The 25524-nt window shown below is 51.7% G+C and overlaps 1 protein-coding gene across 1 annotated transcript in view; it reads left to right on the forward strand.

Annotated features, from left to right (window-relative positions):
• LOC135305654 (glutamic acid-rich protein-like) overlaps window positions 1-25524 on the forward strand; it is a 217310-nt gene that overhangs the window by 123271 nt on the left and 68515 nt on the right. The window lies entirely within an intron of this gene.

Here is a 25524-nt window from a genome sequence, read left to right on the forward strand (position 1 = left end):
CAGAGATGCAGGCAAAGCGAGGAAGGCAAACTGTTTATTAATGGAAGGTGAAGCAAAGGGGTGAGCTGGGAGGGAAGAAAGGGGATGGGCAGGGTCTGAGGGCTGGAGGGAGGCAGCTGTCAGCAGGGAGGGAGAAGGCAGGAGCTATGGGAGCTTCCCACAGGCTCAGCTGTGCCAGTCATCAGCTGTGCCTGGAGCTCCAGCTGGTCTCCTCTGGTCTGCAGGTGGTCTCACCTTCCAAGGGATCTGGAGGTCTTAAAGAGACACAGGCTCTTCTGAGCCAGCAAATGAAAGTAGTTCTGCAGGTCTTCCCTGGAACATCACCTGAACAAATATGCTTATGTGGGAGGGTCTGTTGTTTTCACTCAGGGCTTCAGGGGCTGGAAGAGAGAGGAACAGAGCCACTGTCAGAACCTGGATCTTCAGGAATCCAAGGAGACCTTCCTGCCAGGGCCATCCCACCCAGCTCTTGCCATGCCCACAAGACAAGAGCAGCCAAGGGGATCAGCTGCAAGGTGCTGGCCATGAATCCCCTCACCCATGTCCCTAAAATCTCTGTGTGCTCTGCCCACACCACCCCTTGTCCACAAAAGGAGCAAAGCCCACCGCAGCCGGGGCAGGGATTGCAGCTCCCTGCCCAGGCATTGCAGCTCACCCGGCCAGCCCCGCTGACAGCCCGCTGCCCTCACTCACCCTCACAGAGAGCCTGGAGCTCTTCCTTCTGCCCCATCAGGAACACCCCGACATCCCTGGGAACACAGGCTAACCATATCTAAGGCTCCTGTGGCTGTTATCCAGTTTGCTTTATGGGTTAATAAGGTGAGGATTTAATGGATCTTTAACTTCCACTGCAAGGCAGACACATGGATTCAGAGCTATCACATGCTAACTATGTGGTTTTGGGGTTACTTTACAAATGGTACGTACTGTGACAAAATGATACCAAGGCAAATTTTCTCCCAACCTGTCATAGGTTAAGAAGGAAGTGAGTTTTTTGGGAGGTTGTGGTCAAACCAATCAGTGCTTGGATTGGAATATTGGCACCTGGTTTGGCCACTGAAGGTGTGGACTGCCTCTGAGAACACAGGGGGTTAAAAGCAAGAACTCCCAGGAGAACTCTCTCTTAGTTTCAGTCTGTAAAGGAGCTCAGAGCTCCCCAGCCCAGCCGGGGCTGGCTCGGGGAGGGAAGCCATGCGGCCGGGTGAGGTAGGCCGGAGCCTCGGGCAGAGGAGGGGGGTGAAGGCCTTGCAAGATGGAAGGGTGGAGGAGCCTGAGAAGCATCGGGCGCCCCTCCTACCCCCCTGGAGAGAGGTAGAGAGAGAGAGCCAGTGCCTGTGCTGCCTTGAAATTCGGTATCGTGGACTGGCAGCACGGCCGGCCAGAAGCAGGGAATGGGGCGAGAGAAGGTTCCCGGCAGCTGTGGGAGTTCTGGGCAGACAGACGCAAAGATTTTAACCCCTTCCTTGAATAGTGGAAACCTTACAAATACTGATCCTCCTGAATCAGAATGAGGCGAGAGAGAGATGAAGCCAGAAGAAATGGGCAAGTGTGAAGAAAGCTGGTGCAAGTGAGAGATGTTAGAAGAGGTGAGAAGAGTCCTAGGTGGGAGGAGATGATGGAGTGGCCTTGAGCTGGACTCCTTCTTGTTTGGTCATGGACAGACCCATGTTTTTCCTGTCACACAGAGACTGCATTTAGGGGGAGGCAATGCCTTGGAGCCAAGAGTGAAGCAGTGGAGTGAACAGAGAGGGCTGAGGAGGGTGTGGGATGCCCAGTGTCTTCTGTGGAGGGGAAGATCTCTGTTCACGAGGCCCCTCGGTCCCAGGGGGTAAATCTGGGGGGGACTGGTGTCCCAAAGTTGAGAGACTGCTGCTTTTGGAACTGGGTGGAGCATCCTTAAACGAGGAACCCTAAAAGCAGTCCTGGCCCATGTCCAGTGGTGAGAGCACTGGACATGGAGGGAAGAAGTCAAAAGGGCAAATGTTCTCCAGGCAGTGCCACGAGTGACATGGAATCACAAGAGGTTTCAGTTGTGTTTCCGGGGGAAGCCTATGGTGCAAGGGGGGGGACTCTTGTCTCCCTGATGGACTTCAGAATTCATTATTTGAGTGGGGATGATGGACTCAAAAGTTGCTTATCTGAGAGATGGTGATGGTGTGGAAATTTATGTTTATTTCATTGTTATGTTTCAATTTATTTCATGTTGTGGAGGAAAAGGAGGGAGAGGAGGAGAAATGTATTTGGAGGGTTTTCATTCTTAGTTTTGTGTCTGTTCCTTTTTAGATGTTGTAGTTAATAAAGTTTGTTTCCTTTATTCCTAAGTTGGAGCCTGCTTTGCTCTGTTCCTGATCACATCTCACAGAAGCCACTAGGGAAAGTATATTTTCATGGGGAGCACTGGCATTGAGCCAGCCTCAAACCATGACACGAGTACAGCCAGAGTGTGAGCCCTCTCTACCTTGTCACCTGCAAAAAGAACAATTTCCAGTGGGGCCCTGAACAGCAACAAGCCTCTGCCCAGATCAAGCAGGAGACCACTCATGCAGTAGCCCTTGGCCCCATCACGATAGAACCGGAGGTAAAGAATGTGCTCTACTCTGTAGCCAGGAGCAATGGCTTGTCCTGGAGCCTTTGGCAGAAGGTGCCTGGGGAGACTCGAGGCAGACCACTGGGATTCTGGAGCCAAAGTCACAGAGGATCCGAAGCCAGCTACATTCCCACAGAGAAGGAAATCTTGGCCACCTATGAAGGAGTTCAAGCGGCCTTGGAGGTGATTGGCACAGAAACACAACTCCTCCTGGCACCCTGACTACCAGTGCTGGGGTGGATGTTTAAAGGAAAAGTTCCCCCTACCCACCATGCCACCAATGCCCCATGGAGCAAATGGATTGCCCTCATCACACAGCATGCCCCTATTAGAAACCTGAATCACCCTGGGATTTTGGAGACAATTACAAGCTGGCTGGAATGTAAGAACTTTGGTCTCACTGACGAAGAGGAGTAGGAACATGTGACATGGGCTAAAGAAGTTCCACCATACAACCAACTACCAGCAGAGTAAACACGCTATGCTCTTTTCACTGATGGTTCTTGTCACATCATAGGGATGAACTGGAAGTGGGAAGCAGTCGTGTGGAGCTCCACATGACAGGATGCACAAGCTACTGAAAGAGAAGGTGGATCAAGTCAACTTACTGAACTCAAGGCCATTCAGCTGGACCTGGACATTGCTGAAAGAGAGGTTGCCAAAGCTCTACCTTTATACTGATTCGTGGATGGTAGCCAATGCTCTGTGGGGTTGGTTAGAAAGGCAGAAAAGGCCAACTGGCAGCATAGAGGAAATCCAGTCTGGGCTGCTGATGAGTGGAAAGACATTGCCACTGAGGTAGAGAAGCTACTTGTGAAAGCCTGTCATGTAGATGCCCATGTCCCCAAGAGTGAGGCTAGTGAGGAACACCAAAACAACAAGCAGGTAGATCAGGCTGCAAAGATAGAGGTGTCGTAGATAGGCTTAGATTGGCAACATAAGGGGGAGTTGTTCCTAGCTCCATGGGCCCATGATGCTTCAGGTCATCAGGGCAGAGATGCCACCTCTAAGTGGGCACAAAACTGAGGGGTGGATCTAACCATAGACAGTATTTCTCAGGTTATCCATAACTGTGAGACGTGTGCTGCCATCAACCAAGCCAAGAGGGTGAAGCCCCTATGGTATGATTGTTGGTGGTCCAAGTACAAGTATGGGGAGGCCTGGCAGATTGGCTACATCACACTGCCCCAGACACGCCAAGGCATGTGCTCACAATGGTAGAAGCCACCACGGGATGGTTGGAAACCTACCCTGTGCCTCATGCTACGGCCCATAACACCATCCTGGGCCTTGAAAGTCCTGTGGAGGCATGGTACCCCTGAGAGGATTGAGTCAGACAATGGGACTCATTTCAAGAACAGCCTTATCAACACCTGGGCTGGGGAACATGGCATTGAATGGGTGTACCATATCCCCTACCATGCACGAGCTGCAGGCAAAGTGGAGAGGTACAATGGACTACTAAAAACCCAGGTGAAAGCCTTGGGTGGGGGACCTTTCAAAAATTGGGAACAGCATTTAGCAAAGGCCACCTGGTTAGTTAACACTAGAGGTTCCACCAGCCGAGCAGGTCCTGCCCAGTCTGAGTCCCTGAATATAACAGATGGAGATAAAGTCGCAGTGGTACATGTCAGAGGTTTGTTAGGGAAGACCGTGTGGATCAATTCTGCCTCGAGTACAGACAAACCCATTTGTGGGGTTGTCTTTGCTCAGGGACCAGGTTGCACATGGTGGATAATGCAAAGAGATGGAAAAACACAATGTGTACCTCAGGGAGATCTGATTGTGGGGTGAGGATGAGTATAGCTTGTAATTTTTGGGGGGAACAGATGGAAGTTTTATGTTAGTATGTTGACGATATGGGGATAAGGGGTGGAATGTCCTAGGGTGAGGTTATGATGCTTGTATCCCCAATCGTGTGTTCTGTTAATGCTGGATATTATGTACTGTGCCTTCAAGACTGGCTCTGAAGAGCAAGGTTTGTTTTGGTTTGTTATCAGCCTGCTCCCCCACGGCTGGCGGGACAGAGAGACGGGGAAGTACATAGTGTAGCTTTTGCTTTTTGGCTTTGGTTTTTGCTTTTGCTTTGCTCTTGCTTCTTGCTGTGCTCCTGCTTTGCTTTTGCTTTTTGCTTCTGCTTGTTAGTTAGTTCACCTAAGCAGTCCACATTTTTCCCTGGACTGTTTTTTCCTTTCCCTTTTTGGAACCACTCAAACCTGCTCCGGACTGGAATCTGGGAAACACCAAGAGTTTGTATCCTGTGGCTGCAGCAGCTATCCCCAGAGCCAGAGGGAGTGACAACAGAGCGATCACTCCCAGGAAAGACTTTCTGAATTTGTCATCCTTTTCAGAACAGTGAAAGAGTGTTGTCATCTGGTATTTGTAATAAAGAGGACAGGAGATCTTTCTCCTTTTTAATGCCTTTGTTAAAAAGAATCAGCTCAGGTGGGGAGAAATCGACGGGTCGCACCCACACTGCCGCTGCTCCCAGGAGTGGCACGGAGGAGGAGGAGGAGGATGCAGCTTTGTCCGCTGGTCTCCAGGCAGAGCTGGGGCCTCCGTCCTCACAGGAGATTAGGAGATTCCACTTTTTCAGTCTAACATTCCAGGTCCTCTTTCTAGTTAAGACCTTTTCAGGTTAGGGTGAGAAGTAAAAGGATCTTAGCAGATATTTAGCAGTTCCTCATCTTCAGACATCACTTAGGTCTCTTAATTCCACATTGGCTAGTTGTTTTTAGGGTTTTTTTCCTGGAACATTTCAAAGCTACTCAGCTGCCCCGGAGCCATGTCCCTCTGTGGCTTCACAGTAGGGACCTCGGCACAGTGTTCAGCTCCTGCCTTGGCAAACCGCTCCAATACTTTATCACTCTTTCTGTAAAAAACTTTTCCCTAAAATCCAACCTATATTTCCATTGGTGCAGCTGAAGACTGTGTCCTCTGGTTCTGTCAGTCGTTGCTGGAGAAAGAGACCAACCCACACCTGACTACAACCACCTTTCAGGAAACTGTAGAGAGGGATAAGGTCACCTCTGAGTCTTCTTTTCTGAAGACTAAACAACCCCAGCTTCCTCAGTTGTTCCTCACAGGACTTATGTTCCAAGCCCCTCACCAGCCTTGTTGCCCTTCTCTGGACACACTCCAGGCCCTCCATGTCCTGCCTAAATTGGGGGGCCCAGAACTGGACATAGCACTCGAGGTACAGTGCCAGTCCAGGGGAATAATGCCAAGTACACCAGTGCCAAGTGCAGGGGAAGAATGACCTCCCTGCTCCTGCTGGCCACACCATTCCTGATCCAGGCCAGGAGCCATTGGCCTTCTTGGCCACCTGTGCACACTACTGCCTCATGTCCAGCCGGCTGTCGAGCAGGACCCCCAGGTCCCTTTCTGCCTGGGCACTGTCCAGCCACACCATCCCCAGCCTCTAGCATTGCAGGGGGTTATTGTGGCCAAACTGCAGGACTTGGGACATGGAGTTATTAAACTTCATCTTATTGGACTCTGCCCATCCCTCCAACCATTCCAGGTTGGCCTGCAGAGCCCTTCTACCTTCCAGCAGATGGACACACGCTCCCAGCTCAGTGTCATCTGCAGATTTACTAATGAAAGACTCAATCCCCTCATCCATGTCATCAATAAAAATATTGAACATCCCTGGCCCCAGCACAGAGCCCTGAGGGACAGCACTGGTGCCTGGCTGCCAGCTGGATGCAGCAGCGCTCACCAGCACTCTCTGGGCCGGCCATACAGCCAGTTCTGAACCCAGCACAGAGTGCTCCTGTCCCAGCCCTGGGCTGCAGCTTTTCCATGAGTGTGCTGTGGGACACAGTGCCAAAGGCCTTGCTGGAGTCCAAATAGACACATCCACAGCCTTTCCTGCATCCACCAGGAGGGTCACCTGGTCATAAAAGGAGACCAGGTTGGTCAAACTCGACCTACCCCTCCTGAACCCCTGCTGGCTGGTTCTGATACCCTGGCATGCTGTAAGTGCTGGGTGATGACACTCAGTATAAACTGTTCCATCACCTCACCAGGTGCTGAGGTCAGGCTGACTGGCCTGTAATTACCAGGATCCTCCTTCCCACCCTTGCTGTGAATGGGTGTCACATTGGGCAGCTTCCAGTCATCTGGAACCTCAGCAGTGAGCCAGGACTGCTGGTAAATGATGGAGAGCGGCTTGGCAAGCTCATCTGCCAGTTCCCTCATCACCCTGGGGTGGATCCCTTCTGGTCCTGTGGATTTATGAACATCCAAGCAGCTCAGAAGTTCTATGACTGCCTCCTCCTGAATAGTGGGAGCCCATTCTCCTCCCTGATACCATCAACCAACCCAAGAGGACAGTTCTCCTGGGGACAAGCTGTCTTCCCACCAAAGACTGAGGCAAAGAAGGCGTTAAGCACTTCTGCCTTCTCCTCATCTGCAGTTACTAAGTTCTCTCCCTCATCCAATATAGAACAGAAGTTGGTTTTACCCTTCCTTTTACCATTGATATATTTGTAAAAGCATTTTTTATTATCCTTTACAGAAGTCGCCATCTTAATTTCAAAATGAGCTTTGGCCTCCCTGAATTTTTTACTACATGCTCTAGAAACCCTCTTAAATATTTCGTGAGAGACCTGACCCTCCTTCGAAAGATGATTCATTCTCTTTTTATTCTTAAAGTTTTCCAAAACCTTCCTCCCCTCTAGGCTGGGCGATTGTCTCCTCACCTCATCTTTTGGCACACAGGGACAGTCTGTTCCTGTGCCCTCAAGATCTCTGTTTTGACGCATGCCCACCTTTCCTGAACTCCTTTGCTTTTAAGGGCTGCTTCCGAAGAAACTCTTTGAATAAGCCTCCTAAATAGGCCAAAGTCTGCCCTCTGAAAGTCCAGTATAAAAGCCTTGTTGATGTTCCTCCCGACTTCACCAAATATCAGGAACTCCATAATTTCATGATCACGCTGCCCCAAGTGGCCTCCAACCACCACATCTCCCACCAGCCCACCTCTGCAAACAACAGATCTAACATAGTCCATCCCCTGGTCAGCCCATCCACCAGCTGCGACAAAAAGTTGTCCTCTACACACACAAAAAATTTCCTGGACTGCCTTTTTTCTTCTGTATTACGTTCCCAACAGTTGCCTGGGAGTTTGAAGTCACCTACAAGAACAAGGGTTGATGATCCAGAAACATTCTCTAGCTGCTTACAGAATGAGTTGTCCACCACTTCTTCCTGCCTGGGTGGATGGTAACAGACTCCCAGTAGGATGTCAGCCTTGTTGGCCTTCCCTCTAATTCTCACCCACAGGCATTCAACTTCATCCTCATTAGTTTCAATACCTCTGGTGTCCAAAGCCTTCCTAATATAAAGGGCCACCCCTCCACCTCTTCTCCCTTCCCTGTCTCTCCAGAAGATCTTGTAGCCATCCAGTGCAGCACTCCAGCCACGTTTCTGTGATGGCAATTATGTCACAGCTCTGCTGCTGGACCATGGCCTCCAGTCTTCTTGTTTGTTACCCATGCTGCATGCACTGGTATCCATGCACCTCAGCTGGGCTGCTGATTTCACACCTAACTCAGGCTTAACCCCCTTGGGCCTGCTTCTAGACAGCCCAGCTGCATCCCCTTCCTCCTTCAATCCTAGTTTAAAGCTCTCTCAACAAGTTCTGCCAGTTCACGAGCTAAAATTCTTCTGCCCTTAACAGAAGGATGGAGCCTGTCTGGTTCAAGCAGACCAGCTGCCATAAAAGTTGCCCCCTGATTAAAGAATCCAAAATTCTGCAGGTAACACCAACCCTTGAGCTACTTGTTCATAATTTGAGCTCTCCTATTCCTCTCACTGTTCTTCTTAGCCACCAGCAGGACTGAGGAAAAGACTACCTGTGCCCCTGTCCTATCAACCACTTGTCCCAGTGCCGTAAAGTCCCTTTTAATTGCCCTGACACTCCTCTTTTCAATCTCATCACTGCCAGCCTGGAGTATCAGCAGTGGGTAATAATCAGAGGGCTAAATCAGCCCAGGCACTCTCTCAGTGATATCCTGTACCCAGGCCCCAGGGAGGCAGCAGACCTCTCTGTGGGGTGGGTCCAGTCCACATTTGGGGCCCTCTGTTCCCCTCAGGAGGGAGTCACTCACCACGATTATCCTTTTTTTTGATGTTACAGGTGGGAATCCTTCTCAGACATGAATCATAATTGGGAGGCTCAATGGACAGATCATTTTCTTCTAAATCATGTGGCTGACTCTCCAGATCCAGGGGCTCATACCTGTTCTGAAGTGACACCTGGCTTGGGAGCGGGGGTCAGGAGGAATTTTTATTATTACCTCCTCGAGTAGATATCTCCTCCCACTCCCCTTCATCTACCAGGTGTCCTTCTATTGTCTGAGAGTAAGAGGTATAAAAGACTGTGGGTACCAAGGAGAGCATTGCTGCACTGCCAGATCTCATGGAACCAAGGATCCACTGGGACACTGCAGGGCCTTGGGGGACCATGGCACCATTGTGACACTGTGGGGCCCAAGGATCCAAGGGACTTTGTGACACCAAGGGGTTCCATGGAAGCAAAGGGACATTGTGACTCCGGGAGGCCTCATGGAATCATGAAGACCATTGTGACACTCTGGGGCCTCAAGGAAATGTGGTGACACCAAGTTGGGTGTGAGTGTGGATATGCTGGAGGGTAGGAGGGCTCTGCACAGGGCCCTGGACAGGCTGGATCCAGGAAACAAATCCAACAAGGTGAGATTTAACAAGTCCAAGTGCCAGGTCCTGCACTTTGGCCACAACAACCCCTGCAGCACTACAGGCTGGGGACAGAGTGGCTGGACAGCAGCCAGGCACAAAGGGACCTGCAGGGACTGATGGACAGCAGGCTGGACACGAGGCAGCAGTGTGCCCAGGTGGCCAAGAAGGCAAATGGCTCCTGGCCTGGATCAGGAATAGTGTGGCCAGCAGAGCAGGGCAGTGATTCTTCCCCTGTGCTGGGCACTGGTTGGGCAGCACCTTGAGTGCTGTGTCCAGTTGTGGACCCCCAATTTAGGAAGGACATGGAGGGGCTGGAGCATGTCCTGAGAAGGGCAACAAGGCTGGGGAGGGGTCTTGAACACAAGTCCTCTGAGGAGCGCCAGAGGGATCTGCTGGGATATTTTATCCAGGAGAAGAGGAGGCTCAGGGGAGACAAGGCAGTGTCAGGGCACAGATTGGACTTGATGATGTCCGAGGTCTTTTCCAACCTTGCTGATTCTGGGATTCTCTGAAACCACCCTTGGAGCAGGTGCAGGATGAGCCCTGGGCCTCCTCTTCAGAAGCTCCAGCAGCCCAGGTGCCTCAGCTTCTCCTCCCAGCCCCAAAGCCCATCCTGTCAGTCCTGCAGAGCCTCTGCAGCTCCTCCTCATTGCCCAGAACAGGGAGTCCCACAGGCAGACACAGCAGCCCAGATGTGCCCCCCTGGCCTGGGGTGCCTCTGGCAAGGGAGCAGCACCAGGCACTGCAGGAGCCTGCAGAAAATTCCTGCAGCACTTGGAGGATGATCCTGCTGCCCAAGGGACGTTCCCATGGTGCCAAGTCAGGAACTACACTGGGGAGTGCGGCCAGAGAGGAAAGGGCAAACAGGGATGGGCTGTTTGCAGGGCAGGGAACAGGGATGGGCAAGAGGAAGAAATTTTTAGCAGGAAGAGTAAAGAAAACAGAGGTGATGCAAAGGAAATGATGAGGGCAGTTTGGGGGTGGCTGCCAGGCAGCCCTGGCCCTGAGCAACAGCGTCTGCAGTGGCACAGGAAACTCCCAGCTGATGGGAACAAACTTTCTGGCTGACTGCAGAGGCCAGGACAAAGCTGAGTGGTTTCCCTGGTGTCCCCCAGCCCTTGCTGGCCCCAGGGGCTGATGGCATTTGTGCTCCCTCAGGTTCATGTCCCCACAGCAGCAGCATGGGGGTGCTCCTGCCTGCTCTGTGCAATGCAAACAGGGGCTCCTGAGCCAGTGCTGCCGTGGCTGTGCCTGTAAGGATGTGGCACCTCTGTGAGCTGGGGGAGAGGCCAGGGCTGCAGAGGGGGGATGTTGGCAGCTCCATCAGGACGCTCTGGGACGCTGCCCTGGGCTGTGCAGCACACTGGGGATGGATCAGCCCCTGCTCTGCTGCTCCTTCCCGTCTCCCCCAGGGCCCTTGCAGAGCCCCAGCCATGCTGTTTGCCCCCAGCCTGCCCACGGCCAGCCTGGGGCTGCTCACCCTGGGGCTTTTCTGTGCTGAGCATTGGCCTGGCCGTGTTCTTGAGAGAGCCTGGGCAAGGAGCCTGCAGCCCCCAGGGCCTGGCCTGAGGCGTCAGCGCTGCCCCAGCAGTGCCCATGGCCTGTCCCTGCTGCAGCCCCGGCACTGCCACCCCCAGGACTGTGCCCGGCCCCGAGAGCACTCAGGCCCTGCAGCAACACCAGGGCCACCAGGGCAGCGGGGCAGGGCCACGGCAGCAGCACTGCCAACACCAAGTGCTGCTGCTGCTGCTGCTGGGCACAGCTGCTGTGCCAGCACTGATCTGCCCCCAGCTCTGCACACAGACATTGCTGCTGCAGCTCCAGAGAAGGCAACAAAAGGGCATCTCTGGAGAAAACTCTGCTGGGTGATCAATTAGTTTGTTTAAAGTCATTGAGAGAACAATTCTTTGTTGACACAATCTGGGGCTGCTCTAAATTAGGAGAGAAACATAATGAGAAATGGTACAAACAAGTACATTTCTTTGTGGTCAGTATTAATAAAAGTAATACAAAAGAACAAACCCACAACAAAACTAACAGGAATTATCAAAGATTACTTTTATTAGGAGTGGTTTGCAGAAACTCTCCAGCAGTTTAATGTTCCTGAAAGTATCCATTCATCAGTCTCCACACTGCAGCCAATTAGTTTGTTTAAAGTCATTGAGAGAACAATTCTTTGTTGACACAATCTGGGGCTGCTCTAAATTAGGAGAGAAACATAATGAGAAATGGTACAAACAAGTACATTTCTTTGTGGTCAGTATTAATAAAAGTAATACAAAAGAACAAACCCACAACAAAACTAACAGGAATTATCAAAGATTACTTTTATTAGGAGTGGTTTGCAGAAGCTCTCCAGCAGTTTAATGTTCCTGAAAGTATCCATTCATCAGTCTCCACACTGCAGCCTTGAGCTCCTGTTTCCTCAGGCTGTAGATGAGGGGGTTCAGGGCTGGAGCCACCACTGAGTACAGAAGTGACAGGGCCAGATCCAGGGATGGGGAGGAGATGGAGGGAGGCTTTAGGTGGGCAAATATGGCAGTGCTGAGGAACATGGAGACCACAGCCAGGTGAGGGAGGCAGGTGGAAAAGGCTTTGAGCCGTCCCTGCTCAGAGGGGATCCTCAGCACAGCCCTGAAGATCTGCACATAGGAGAAAATAATGAACACAAAACAACCAAGTGCTAAACAGGCACCAAAAGCAATTAGCCCAATTTCACTGAGGTGGGATTTGGAGCAGGAGAGCTTGAGGATCTGGGGGATTTCACAGAAGAACTGGCCCAGAACATTGCCATGGCACAGGGGTGGGGAAAATGTATTGGCCGTGTGCAGTAGAGCATTGAGGAAGCCACTGGCCCAGGCAGCTGCTGCCATGTGGGCACAAGCTCTGCTGCCCCGGAGGGTCCCGTAGTGCAGGGGTTTGCAGATGGACACGTAGCGGTCGTAGCACATGATGGTCAGGAGGCAAAACTCTGCTGAGATGAAGAACAGATAGAAAAAGAGCTGTGCAGCACATCCTTTGTAGGAGATGGTTGTGGTGTCCCAGAGGGAATTGTGCATGGCTTTGGGGACAGTGGTGCAGATGGAGCCCAGGTCGCTGAGGGCCAGGTTGAGCAGGAAGAAGAACATGGGCGTGTGCAGGTGGTGGTCGCAGGCTACGGCGCTGATGATGAGGCTGTTGCCCAGGAGGGCAGCCAGGGAGATGCCCAGCAAGAGGCAGAAGTGCAGGAGCTGCAGCTGCTGCGTGTCTGCCAATGCCAGCAGGAGGAAGTGGCTGTTGAAGCTGCTGTTGGACATTTCCTGGGGCTGCACATGAGAACTTATGCATGGAGAAAAATACAGTGAAGAGTTAGAGGAGACACCTTTAACCAAAATCAAAGCCATTTCTCATACACCCTCCTCTGTAACACACACAGACCTGGTCTTTAGTGTTTTTAATTCTGGAGTTTTCTTTCTAAGCTCCCCCATATATATGCTGGAGTGTTGGGTGTCAGAAGCCCTCAGCATTTCTGCCACAATCCAGGAGAACAGAGCAAGTTCTCAAAAGTAAGGTGGTAAGTAGAGACTGGGGGTACATGGTCTGTCCTTCTTACAGTGCTTTAACATTTCTCGTGTGGAGGATGATCACGTTCCCTTGCTTCCCCTACGTCACCAGGCATTGCTGAGAGCAGATTGATCACCCGCAACCCAGCTCCTTTTTTGTAGCCAAGGACTCACATTGCTCATTTCACTAACCCAGCAGCATTTTCAGTGTCAGAACACCTCTGCCTTTCTCCATCAATCTTATCACTAAGAGATGCTCTAGGAAAGGTTTCCATCCCGGGTTGAAGCTCCCAGCTTGGACTGAAATCTCAGGGAGACTCCTAAGTGTCCTTATGCTGGCACTGGATGAAGGGAGATGCAGCTCCTTCCCTGGCTGCACTGACAGCATTGCCCAGAGCCAAGCACTGGGCACAGCATCACCCTGAGCCAGCTGTGCCCCCTCCCAGAGCCCCCAGGGCCGGGCAGCTGCTCCCAGCCCTGTGCTCTGCAGAGGGAACTGGGCCTGGGGCTGCAGAGCTGCCCCACGGCTCTGCTGCAGCTCTGCCTGCACAGGAGGGGCTTCATGCCTTGGAGCCCCGGCCCTGAGGGCAGAGGCTTGGCTGGGGGACAGGAGAGAGGGGGCTTGTTCAGAGGGAGGGGCTGCACTGGAGGGGCTCCTGTGGACATCTCTAAACTCTCCCTGCCACAGCATTGCTGGGATTTGTTTTCTCTCCTTCCCTGATCTTCTCTCTGCTTCCTGGAGATTTTCCTCCTGCAGGTGTTTCCCTGTTCCTGATCTCTCTCTGCCAGCACTCACAGACACCAAATTTCTGTGCGCTCTCCTTGGCCTGAAAGAGCCCTGCCTTTTTGGAGGGCACTGGCTGGGGGCAGGTTCTGTTTGCAGCTTGGAGAAAGGACAGCTCAGACTGAGCCTGATGGGTCCAGCAAAGGTGATGCTGCTGCTGTCCATGGGCAGAGTGGCTGAAAGCACATTAGGGATCTCCTGTGAACCTACTGATCACTAAAAGCAACAGTTCAGATATCTCAGGAACATGTCAAAATTCATAATCAAGCTTTTAATATTTTGGTCCCAATCCCAGACATTCTCCAAGAGTAGGAAACTGAATAGAAACATTAGGAAATTTCCTCATATTTATCAAAATCCTTGTCTTGGAAATGTTATACAACAGCTCAGAACCCCTCAGCATGTCAGAGCTTCATGAGCATTTCACCTCCCCTGCACCAGTGAACTGGTTTAGGACAAATTAGGGAAAATATCTCCAAAGGAGCCCCCTATAGGAAACAAAACCCTCCGCACCTTCCCCCCTCCCCACCACTGGGTTCGGGAAGAATTTCTTCAGAGGGGAAGTGGAAAAAGCTTGTTTATTAAAGAACAACAAAAAAAACACTCCCAGCACAAGAGAAATAGCCCGAGATGGCAACAGATGTTTCACCAGTCCAAGGGGTCGAGCCGTTTCTCTCTTCGCTGCGGAGGGTACGAAGCTTCTCTTGCAGACCCCGGACAGAGCCCCTTGCCCGGTGCCGGTCCGATATCTTCGGGGGGGAAAGGGGGGGGGGGGGGGAAGGGGAAGGAAGGGAACAACAGAAACCGGGGAAAGGAGGGGAAAAAAAAAAAATGGCGAAAAAAAAAACAAGCGAGCTAAAAAAGCAAGAAAAAAAAGAAAGAGAAGCAAAGCTAGAAGAGCAAGCAAGCAGCCAGCCGGCCAAGCAAGCATGCAAAAAGCCCAGCCCCAAGGCAGGGGGGGGGGGGAAGGACAAAAACGATAGACACAACAAACGGAGCAGGGGACAGAAACCACGATTTGGGATAATAAGCATGAAAATGTCCTGTCCCCACGACATTCCACCCCTTATCCCATATCGTGAACATGTTATTGAACAACGTAAACTTTCTTCTCACTTGCTCCAACCTTCCACACTTAAACGTTTTCTTTCATTCTTACTTGCTCAGACCTTCGACACTTTCATATTTCCTTCTGTTTCATGTCTGTATGATCTAATGTACAGACAATGGTGGTCACGCTTAACAAACAATGATATCATCCCACAATCAGATCTCCCTGAGGTACGCAACGGGTTGTCCCATCTTTCTGCATTATCCACCAGGTATAACCTGGTCCTTGAGCAAAGACAATCCCACGAATGGGTTTGCCTGTACTCGAGGCAGGATTAATCCATACTGTCTTCCCCAACAAACCTCTGACATGGGCCACTGGGACTTTATCTCCATCTACTATATTGAGGGACTCAGACTGGGCAGGACCTGCTCGGTTGGTGGAACCTCAAGTGTTAACTAACCAGGTGGCCCTGGCTAAATGCTGCTCCCAGTTCTTGAGAGACCCCCCACCCAATGCCTTCAAGGTGGTCTTTAACAATCCATTGCATCTCTCCACTTTACCTGCAGCTGGTGCATGGTAGGGGATGTGGTATACCCACTCAATGCCATGTTCCCTAGCCCAGGTGTTAATAAGATTATTTTTAAAATGAGTCCCATTGTCTGACTCAATCCTCTCAGGGGTACCATGCCTCCAAAGGACCTGCTTTTCAAGGCCCAGGATGGTGTTACGGGCGGTAGCATGAGACACAGGGTAGGTTTCCAACCATCCTGTGGTGGCTTCTACCATTGTGAGCACGTAGCGCTTGCCTTGGCGGGTTTGAGGCAGTGTGATGTAATCAATCTGCCAGGCCTCCCCATACTTGTACTTGGACCACCAACAACCATACCATAGGGGCTTCACCCTCCTGGCTTGTTTGATGGCAGCACACGTCTCACAGTCATGGATAACCTGAGAAACACTGTCCATGGTTAAATCCACCCCTCGGTCTCGTGCCCACTTGTAGGTGGCATCTCTACCCTGATGGCCTGAGGCATCATGGGCCCATCGAGCTAGGAATAACTCTCCCTTGTGTTCCCAATCTAGGTCTATCTTTGACACCCCTATCCTTGCAGCCTGATCTACCTGATGATTGTTTTGCTGCTCTTCATTAGCTCTGCTTCTGGGGACATGGGCATCTACGTGGCGAACCTTCACAGGTAGTTTCTCTAACCTGGTGGCAATATCTTTCCATTCTTCAGCAGCCCAAATTGGCTTTCCTCTACGCTGCCAGTTAGCCCCTTTCCATCTCTCCAGCCAGCCCCACAGTGCATTGGCTACCATCCACGAATCAGTGTAGAGGTAGAGCTTTGGCCACTTCTCTCTTTCAGCAATGTCCAGAGCCAGCTGAACGGCCTTAAGTTCAGCGAGTTGGCTTGATCCACCCTCTCCTTCAGTGGCTTCTGCGACCTGTCGTGTGGGGCTCCATACAGCTGCTTTCCACTTCCGTTTCATTCCCACAATGCGGCAAGAACCATCAGTAAAAAGAGCATACCGTGTTTCTTCTGCCGGCAGTTGGTTGTATGGTGGTGCTTCTTCCGCTCGTGTCACTTCTTGTTCTTCTTCATCAGCGAGACCAAAATTCTCACCTTCAGGCCAGTTTGTAATTACTTCCAGAATCCCAGGTCGATTCAGGTTTCCAATACGGGCGCGCTGTGTGATGAGAGCAATCCACTTGCTCCATGTTGCACTGGTGGCATGGTGGGTAGAGGGAGTCTTTCCTCTGAACATCCACCCCAGCACTGGTAGTCGGGGTGCCAGGAGGAGTTGTGCCTCCGTGCCAATCACCTCCGAGGCGGCTTGGACTCCTTCATAGGCTGCCAAAATTTCCTTCTCTGTAGGAGTGTAGCTGGCTTCAGACCCTCTATAGCTTCGACTCCAGAATCCTAATGGTCGGCCTCGAGTCTCACCAGGCACCTTCTGCCAAAGGCTCCAGGACAGGCCATGGTTCCCGGCTGCAGTGTAGAGCACGTTCTTCACATCTGGTCCTGTCCTGACTGGGCCAAGGGCTACAGCATGAGCAATCTCCTGCTTGATCTGGGCAAAGGCTTGCTGCTGTTCAGGGCCCCAGTGGAAATCGTTCTTCTTGCGGGTGACCAGGTAGAGAGGGCTCACAATCTGGCTATACTCCGGAATGTGCATTCTCCAAAACCCTATGGCGCCTAGGAAAGCTTGTGTTTCCTTTTTGCTGGTTGGTGGGGACATAGCTGTGATCTTATTGATGACATCGGTGGGAATCTGACTCCGTCCATCTTGCCACTTCACTCCAAGGAACTGGATCTCTCGAGCAAGTCCCTTGACTTTGCTCTTCTTGATGGCAAAGCCGGCTTTCAGGAGAATCTGGATTATTTTCTCTCCTTTCTCAAACACTTCTGTTGCCGTTTTCCCCCACACAATGATATCATCGATGTATTGCAGATGTTCTGGAGCCTCACCCTCCTCTAATGCAGTTTGGATCAGTCCATGGCAGATAGTGGGACTGTGTTTCCACCCCTGGGGCAGTCGGTTCCAGGTGTACTGCACGCCCCTCCAGGTGAAAGCAAACTGAGGCCTGCATTCTGCTGCCAGAGGAATGGAGAAAAATGCATTAGCAATATCAATAGTGGCATACCACTTCGCTGCCTTGGACTCCAGCTCGTACTGGAGTTCCAGCATGTCCGGCACAGCAGCGCTCAGTGGTGGTGTCACTTCATTCAAGGCACGATAGTCCACCGTCAATCTCCATTCCCCTTCAGATTTACGCACAGGCCAGATGGGGCTGTTGAAGGGTGAGTGGGTTTTGCTAACCACCCCTTGGCTCTCCAGCTCACGAATCATTTTGTGGATGGGGATCACGGCATCTCGATTCGTTCTATACTGCCGGCGATGCACTGTCGAGGTCGCAATTGGCACGAGCTACTCTTCTACCCTCAGGAGTCCTACTGCAGATGGGTTTTCTGTCAGTCCAGGCAAGGTGTTCAATTGCTTAACATTCTCTGCCTCTGCAGCAGCTATGCCAAAAGCCCATCTGAGTCCCTTTGGGTCTTTGTAATAACCGTTCCGGAGGAAGTCTATGCCCAGAATACACGGAGCCCCTGGGCCAGTCACAATGGGATGTTTCTTCCACTCCTTCCCAGTCAGGCTCACCTCAGCTTCCACCAGGGTCAGTTGTTGTGATCCCCCTGTCACACCAGCAATGGAAACAGGTTCGGCCCCCACATGTCCCGATGGTATTAGAGTACACTGTGCACCAGTTTCCACTAAAGCGTCATATTTTTGTGGTTCTGATGTGCCAGGCCATCGGATCCACACCGTCCAAAAGATACGGTTTTCCCATGCCTCTACCTGGCTAGAGGCAGGGCCCCTCTACGCTTGTTTATCCTTCTTTCCTGGGGCATATGTCTTGGAGGTTCCCTCAAGGGGATCAGACATGTCATCATCATCATCATACCTGGCTGTTCGGCTACGGGCTGCTTTCCTTTTCTTACCTTCCTTCAATTCACGCACTCGTTGTGCCAGAACAGCAGTAGGCTTCCCATCCCATTTCCTCATGTTTTCTCCAGACTCACGTAAGAAGAACCACAACTCAGCTCGTGGGGTGTACCTTCTCTCCCCAACAAGGGAACGTCTGCGTTGGGTACCAGGGCCTCTAATTTGTACAGCTGAAATTTGGAGGAGGTCTTCCTTAATCTCTTCCCTGAGTTTCTTGCTGCTTTTCTCTATTTTGTCTTCTAGTTCCTGCAGTCGTGTTTCCACAGCTGCAATTCTGGCATGAGTCGGGCCATGTACAGCATCCGCATATGCCCGAAGTTTCTTCGCCATATCGAGTACAGTCTCATATACCTCCTCCCGCTTCATTATTGCTAGCGCAGAAGCATATTCAGGTGGCCCAAGTCGCACCAGTTTCCTCCGCATTACAGGTGTGCATGGTACAAAGTCTGGATTCCTAGTTGTTACATCGTCTGAAAAAATGATCTCCACCACTGCCATCTCCCTCAGGCGTTGGATCCCCTGTTCTATGGTCTTCCATCGTGTCTGCTGAACATAGAGGTCATCGGCACACAGATATCTCTATGCCACGCTGTCCAGGACCCGTTCCCAGAGGCTGTGAGGGCTAGCCCCCCTCATCATGCCTTGGTCGATGATGGGATCATGTGACAGGGATCCCAAATGCCTCGCTTCAGTGCCATCCAGAATGGTAGCCTCCCCTGCCGCATCCCAAAGGCGGACCAGCCAACTAATTATAGATTCGTCGGGCTGTCGCCGATAATCCTTCCTTAGGCCTCGAAGGTCCCTCAGGGAGAAGGAATCAATAGTGGCCTCTGATCTTGTGCCAGTTGCTCTGACTCCTGATTTTATGTCAGGAGGTGTTGAGGGTCCTTCTCCTGCATCGTAATCATCATCATCCTCCACTGGTCGGTCAGTCTTATCTGTACACTTTCCACTTCTTGTACTAGTAGCAACAGCCCTTGGTTGAGGCTCACTGTCTGATTTAACTGCTGGCTTCGAGCCTGGGGTGTTAGCTGCAGCCTGAGTAACTGGGATAGCTGCTGATTTATCTCCCTGCCCCCCTGCCTCTGTCTGCTGCCCTACAGTATCTAGCAGGGTACGATAAGCATATGCCAGGGCCCAGCTCACTGCAAGGATCCTTTTCTCCTTAGGGTTATCCTGGCATTTCCCTTTCAGGTACTTCGCCACCTCAGCCGGGTTCTGAATTTGTTCAGATGGAAAGTCCCAGTCTACCGGATCAGAAAACTCCCTTAAAATTTGGCCCATATCCTCCCATTTCCCACACCACTCAGGACTTTTTACCCTTGGTTGTACCCCTAAATCAGGGGTCTCACCAGCCCCTCTAGAAATTTCAGCCTTCATCTTATATAAACTGTAGACAGTATAGAGCAAGGTTGTTAAATTAAATAACAGAAAGATGGTGTCCTTGGCAGTCAGGGAGAAGTGATCATTTTCTAATAGAAATGTAAACAATTCGGAGGAGGAAAAGGAAAACAAAGGCTGAATAACCTCCTCCCCCATAACAAATTTAACACACAGCCGCAACCACGAATTATACATTCCTGGAACTGATAACAACATTTTTATAAGCCCCTTGCAAAATATCACACCCAAGCCCAGCCCGATGAATATTCTGGTTAGTGCCCCTCTGCTACAAAAGCTACGTATTAGGGACAATACCGGAGCTATTTCTGGATGAGAAAATAACCCCAGTGACCATAAAGCTATGAAAACTTCAAAGAACCCTAATGACCAGAGATAGAGGCAGGCTTTCACTCCAAATGACATCACAACTTTAAAAGGAGACATACCAATATTCCCACAAACAGTTAAAGCCAAAAAATATTATTAGAGTAAAGCTTTTTCCACTTTGTCCTTTTCCCCGTACGGGCCACCAAATTATTTGAACTGGTTTAGGACAAATTAGGGAAAATATCTCCAAAGGAGCCCCCTATAGGAAACAAAACCCTCCGCACCTTCCCCCCTCCCCACCACTGGGTTCGGGAAGAATTTCTTCAGAGGGGAAGTGGAAAAAGCTTGTTTATTAAAGAACAACAAAAAAAACACTCCCAGCACAAGAGAAATAGCCCGAGATGGCAACAGATGTTTCACCAGTCCAAGGGGTCGAGCCGTTTCTCTCTTCGCTGCGGAGGGTACGAAGCTTCTCTTGCAGACCCCGGACAGAGCCCCTTGCCCGGTGCCGGTCCGATATCTTCGGGGGGGAAAGGGGGGGGGGGGGGGGAAGGGGAAGGAAGGGAACAACAGAAACTGGGGAAAGGAGGGAAAAAAAAAAAAAAGGCGAAAAAAAAAACAAGCGAGCTAAAAAAGCAAGAAAAAAAAGAAAGAGAAGCAAAGCTAGAAGAGCAAGCAAGCAGCCAGCCGGCCAAGCAAGCATGCAAAAAGCCCAGCCCCAAGGCAGGGGGTGGGGGGAAGGACAAAAACGATAGACACAACAAACGGAGCAGGGGACAGAAACCACGATTTGGGATAATAAGCATGAAAATGTCCTGTCCCCACGACAACCAGAAATATTCAGAGATGTACTCACAGGGTCTGCAGGTGTTGCTTAAACTTGAACCCCTGGTGCGAGGACACGAGGCTTGACTCCATGTTGGTCAGAAGGCTGATTTATTATGATATATATTATACTAAAATACTACATTATAACTATACTAAAAAGCACAGAGAGAAGAAGATCAGAAGGCTACAAAGACAAGAATAGAACAAGAATGAATAACAAAAATCCTGTGACTGCTCACAGCCTTGGCACAGGTGGCTGTGATTGGTCACTGATTGAAAACAATCCACATGGACCAATGGAAGATGCACCTGTGGCATTCCACAGCAGCAGATAGTTATTGTTTATATTTCTTTCCTGAGGCCCTCAGCTCCTCAGGACAGGAAAAATCCTAGCAGAGGCTTTTTCACTAAAAATCCTGGCAACATCTCACCCTTTTAAATTATTAAATTAAATAGAAAAAGAAATGTTTGCAATTTCTTCTACTAGGGCTTTGCAGAAGAGAGAACAACACCTCTTGAGGTTCATCTGTTGCCAATCAAAATCTCAATCATCTGCTGATGTGGAATGGCCAAGGAAATTCTTCACCTGTAAAACATTCAGGGAAATTCTTCACCTATCAAACATCTAATTATATCATATCACTAAAACAATCTTAAAAAATAAGAAAATGCAAAAAACATGCAGAGAAAGTTCATTGTTTCAAGTCCAAACAGCTGAATTTCAGGACAGAGTCCATGGACTGAAGATGTTCCTCTTTGACATCTCTGGAAGTCCCCTTTGGTCCTGAAACAGGCTTGCAGAATTCTGAAACAAAGAACTGCTAAAGAAAACAAGAAATATGCAAAATTCATTGACAGTCATGAAACAATTCAGAGAAAATTTCTGGAATGCCCTGGCCACAGCCCTTCATTGAACCACTTGGGCTGAGGCTAATTTTCGGCTTTTCAATGCTTTTGAGCTGCTAGCTCTTTCCACTTTTCTTTATAAATTTTTTTTTTTTTTTTTTTTTTTTTTTTTGCAAAGGAAGAAGAGTAGCAGCAGCAGAGCATCTCTAGGACCCTTGGACGGACCAGAGAACCCAGACCTGGCTCACAGAATGGTGGCCCAGGTCCCTGCGGGGAAAGCAAAGTCCCCAAACCCAGCACTGGACGGGGCAGTGGCCCCGGCCCAGAGAAATGAGCCAAATGGCCCAGAACCAGCCCGTGAGGCGGGCTCTGTGTGCTCAGAACCTGGCAGGACCATGCTGCCAGTGTCTTGAGAGCAGAAATGACCCACTGCTTCCTCCCCCCAGCAGCACTGGTGCACACCGGCAGCTCGGGAAGAGAAGCTTTCTCAGGAATTGTCATCCCAGATGTGAGGGTTTCTTGTCCCCAGAGCAAGCGAGCAATGCTTGCTTTGCTCTGTGTCTCTTGCTCCTGCAAGGCAAATGCCACTGCTCCTGCTTTCTGCCCCTTGGCACCACCCCCATCCCCACTGGGCTGGGAACCAGAGGCAGATACCACAGGAGCCAACTCCCCCACGCCGCTGGGGCGCTCGGGGAAAGGCAGGCACCCCAACCCCCAGGGAGAAGCCCCCGACCACACGCGAAGTGACCCAGAAACCACACTGATTTTGAACACAGCCAGCTGAACTGCTCCTGCAGTTAGCTGGAGGGCCATGCCTCCTCCACGGAAGGACAGGGTCTTCGCAGGGTCTGATGCGAAGGACAGAGCTTCGGAAACCAGCGGGACAACTGGGGTGGGTGGTGCGGGCAGCACGGGTGCTGGTGTCGACTCTTGAATCGATCCTGTGGGCTCAGCACCATTCTCGGCAAGCTCTTGCACTGCAATTGGATCGGCAGGGAGCAGCGGGACTGGCACGGGCCGCGGGGGCACATCCCCCGCCGGGCTGGGTGCAGCAGCCGAGTCTCCTCCGGAGTCTGGACAGTACAGTGCAGGGGCAGACATCAAGGCCGGCTGAGCTGGCCCGGGCAGCGGCAGGGCCACGGGCGGAGCCGCAGGGTCCGGTGCCTCCCGTGGGGCTGGCTGGGGCGGAATCGGTTCTGCGCCCTCCCGGAGTGAGGGGAGCGGAGAATGCAGCGGTGGAGTGGGCGGAGCCGGCCTGGAAAGCGGCGGAGCCGGCTCCCCATCCCTCCCAAGAGAAAGAGCGGGGGGGAAAGGCAGCTCTGTCTGCTCATACTCCAAGGGAGCGGAGGAAAACTTTTGCTCAGCCGTGGGCAATGCAGGGGGGCTGCGAACCCGCGGTTCATCTTCTTCGAGAGGCTCCTCTCGTGCCGAACCTGGTGGAAATGGAGTGCGACCGCACCACAGAGTCACGATGTCCTCTGCAGCCTCCCTTTTTTCCAAAATACAGAAAGAAAGCCATACGTGCACTCCATACATTATTGGGGGTGTAACACCCTGGTCCATTGTCCACTTAAAAGCAGCGCCCATGAACTCCCAAAGATCTAAATCAAGGGAGTATACGACATTTGTAAAAAATCTATGAAATTTTGCCCATCTGAAAAACTCATAACACAGTCTCTCCCACTGACAATAATTAACTCCGTCCTCGCGTCCCCATCTGTGCCAGAATTTAATAACTTTCTTCTCTGACGCAGTAAACGGAACCTGAGCTTCCGAAGGTACATTTTCCCAACTTTCCTCCCACCTTCTGCAAATGGCAGGATCTTCAGGAAGGGAAAAAATAACAGTACCTTTAGACAGTGTCCTTGTGGATCCAGCTGTGCAGCTCTGCTGCTCTGCGGTCTCTGGACACAATCTCCAGGAAAGTCCAACAGGTTCTCCTGTTTGCCTTGGCTGTGAACTCTGCCCATCTTCAGGGTCTCGTTTCTTCAGCTCCAGGCTGGACTCCGTGGTCACTCTTGGGGTGACCATCAGTTTCACACATCCAGGGGTCACCAATTCTTAGACAAGAACCCCTTGTGTGAGGACACGAGGTTTGACTCCATTTTCATCAGAAGGCTGATTTATTATGTTATATATTATACTAAAATACTACATTACAACTGTACTAAAAGAACAGAGAGAAGAAGATCAGAAGGCTACAAAGACAAGAATAGAATAGGAATGAATAACAAAAATCCTGTGACTGCTCACAGCCTTGGCACAGGTGGCCATGATTGGTCACTGATTGAAAACAATCCACATGGACCAATGAAAGATGCACCTGTGGCATTCCACAGCAGCAGATAGTTACTGTTTACATTTCTTTCCTGAGGCTCTCAGCTCCTCAGGACAGGAAAAATCCTAGCAGAGGCTTTTTCACTAAAATATCATGGCAACAGTGAGATATTATGATCATGAAATATCAGACTGCATGTTGGCGGCAAAGGTAGAGGGGAAGATCAGAATTTCTCCTCCTGACACCAGTAGAAGAATCCAGTAGATCCAGGAAATTCCTGTTCCTGGTGGGAAAACTTTGCCATTTCTTAAAAGTACTCAAGCAACCCAGATAATAAAGGTTTGCTTGTATATTATGAAACTATCAGTTATTTAAACCTGTGCCCCTTTCCAGGCAGACATCAGCTGTGTGCCCATGAACAGGCAGTGCCAATTGTGCCCTGAGGTGTCCAGCTGGGATTGGATCTCTCCGAGAGCACCTGAGGAACAGCAGAGCACCTTGCAAGCTGCAGGTCCCTGCCAGCCCCGCAGGGCTCCTGTCCCATCAACATCTGCTCTGCTCAGTCTGAAACAGGGCCCAGCATGGTGCTGGGATCATCAGAGAGCTGAGGTGTGTGCTGGAATTCCATGCCCTCCCCATCCTGCAGCAGCCCTGCATTTCCCTGCTCCAGCCTTGGTCTGCAGCACAGCCATGGAGGCTCTTTGGGCTCCTGACTGTTCCTGCAGCCCCCAAGGGCAGCTGAGCTCTGCCTGTGGCACAGTCAGGCCTGGCCAACGCAGGCCATGCTCAGCAATTGCTTGTGTGTGCCTGGCCTTGCTGTCAGCCCTGGCAGCGGCTGCGTGGCCCCTTGGTGGCCCTGTGCTGGCCCAGCCATGGTGGCCCAGCCCCTGTGCAGGCCCAGCCCAGGCCAGGAGCATTGCGGCTGGCAACGGCCCCTGTGCCGTGCTGCCCACAGCAGCCTTGGGGCTCTGTGCCCCATGGCCTCCCTGCTGGGCAGCCTCTGCCAGCTCCTGCAGAGCCCCTGGCACCTGTGGGCCTGCACAGACAGCCCTGCCCCGGGCTCTGCCGGCCTCTGGGCCAGCAGAGAGGCCGGCCAGGGCTGGCCATGGCCGGGAACAGGCCCTGAGCCCCGCAGGAGGATGGAGCTGGGCCACAGCCAAACTCAGCCCAGGCCAAAGCTGGGCTCAGCAGCCAGGGCTGCCAAGGGCTGGGCACAGAGGCTGGCACTGACAAATGTCCTGGGCCCCCTCCCTGCTCTGTCCGTGCCCCCAAGGGCACAGAGCAGCCTCCTCTCTGGGGCACTTGCCTCTTTTCAATGCCTTGCACAGGTGCTGGCCCTGCCCCACAAGGCCTGGGCTGAGTCCTGCCCCTGCACGCTCAGCCCGGCTGAGATGGACATTGATGGTTTCTGGGGCAGGCTCTCTGAGCCCAGCCCAGCTCCCTGCAAGCTCTGCCAGCTGCCCTGAGCTCTGGGCAGCACCAAGGGCCTCTCCCCAGCCCAGCCCAGCCGGCTCTGGCCCCACAGCTCTGCTCAGCCCAGGCTGCTCTGGCCACTGGCCCCACGGCCTCAGCCCCTGCCAAGGGCACAGCAGCAGCTGCAGCTCACACAGGACTCAGCCCCAGCCATGGGGGAAGGTGCTGGGCCAAGGCCAAAGGAGGCTCCCT

Source organism: Passer domesticus, chromosome 8 (genome assembly GCF_036417665.1).
Source record: "Passer domesticus isolate bPasDom1 chromosome 8, bPasDom1.hap1, whole genome shotgun sequence".
Taxonomy (NCBI): domain Eukaryota; kingdom Metazoa; phylum Chordata; class Aves; order Passeriformes; family Passeridae; genus Passer; species Passer domesticus.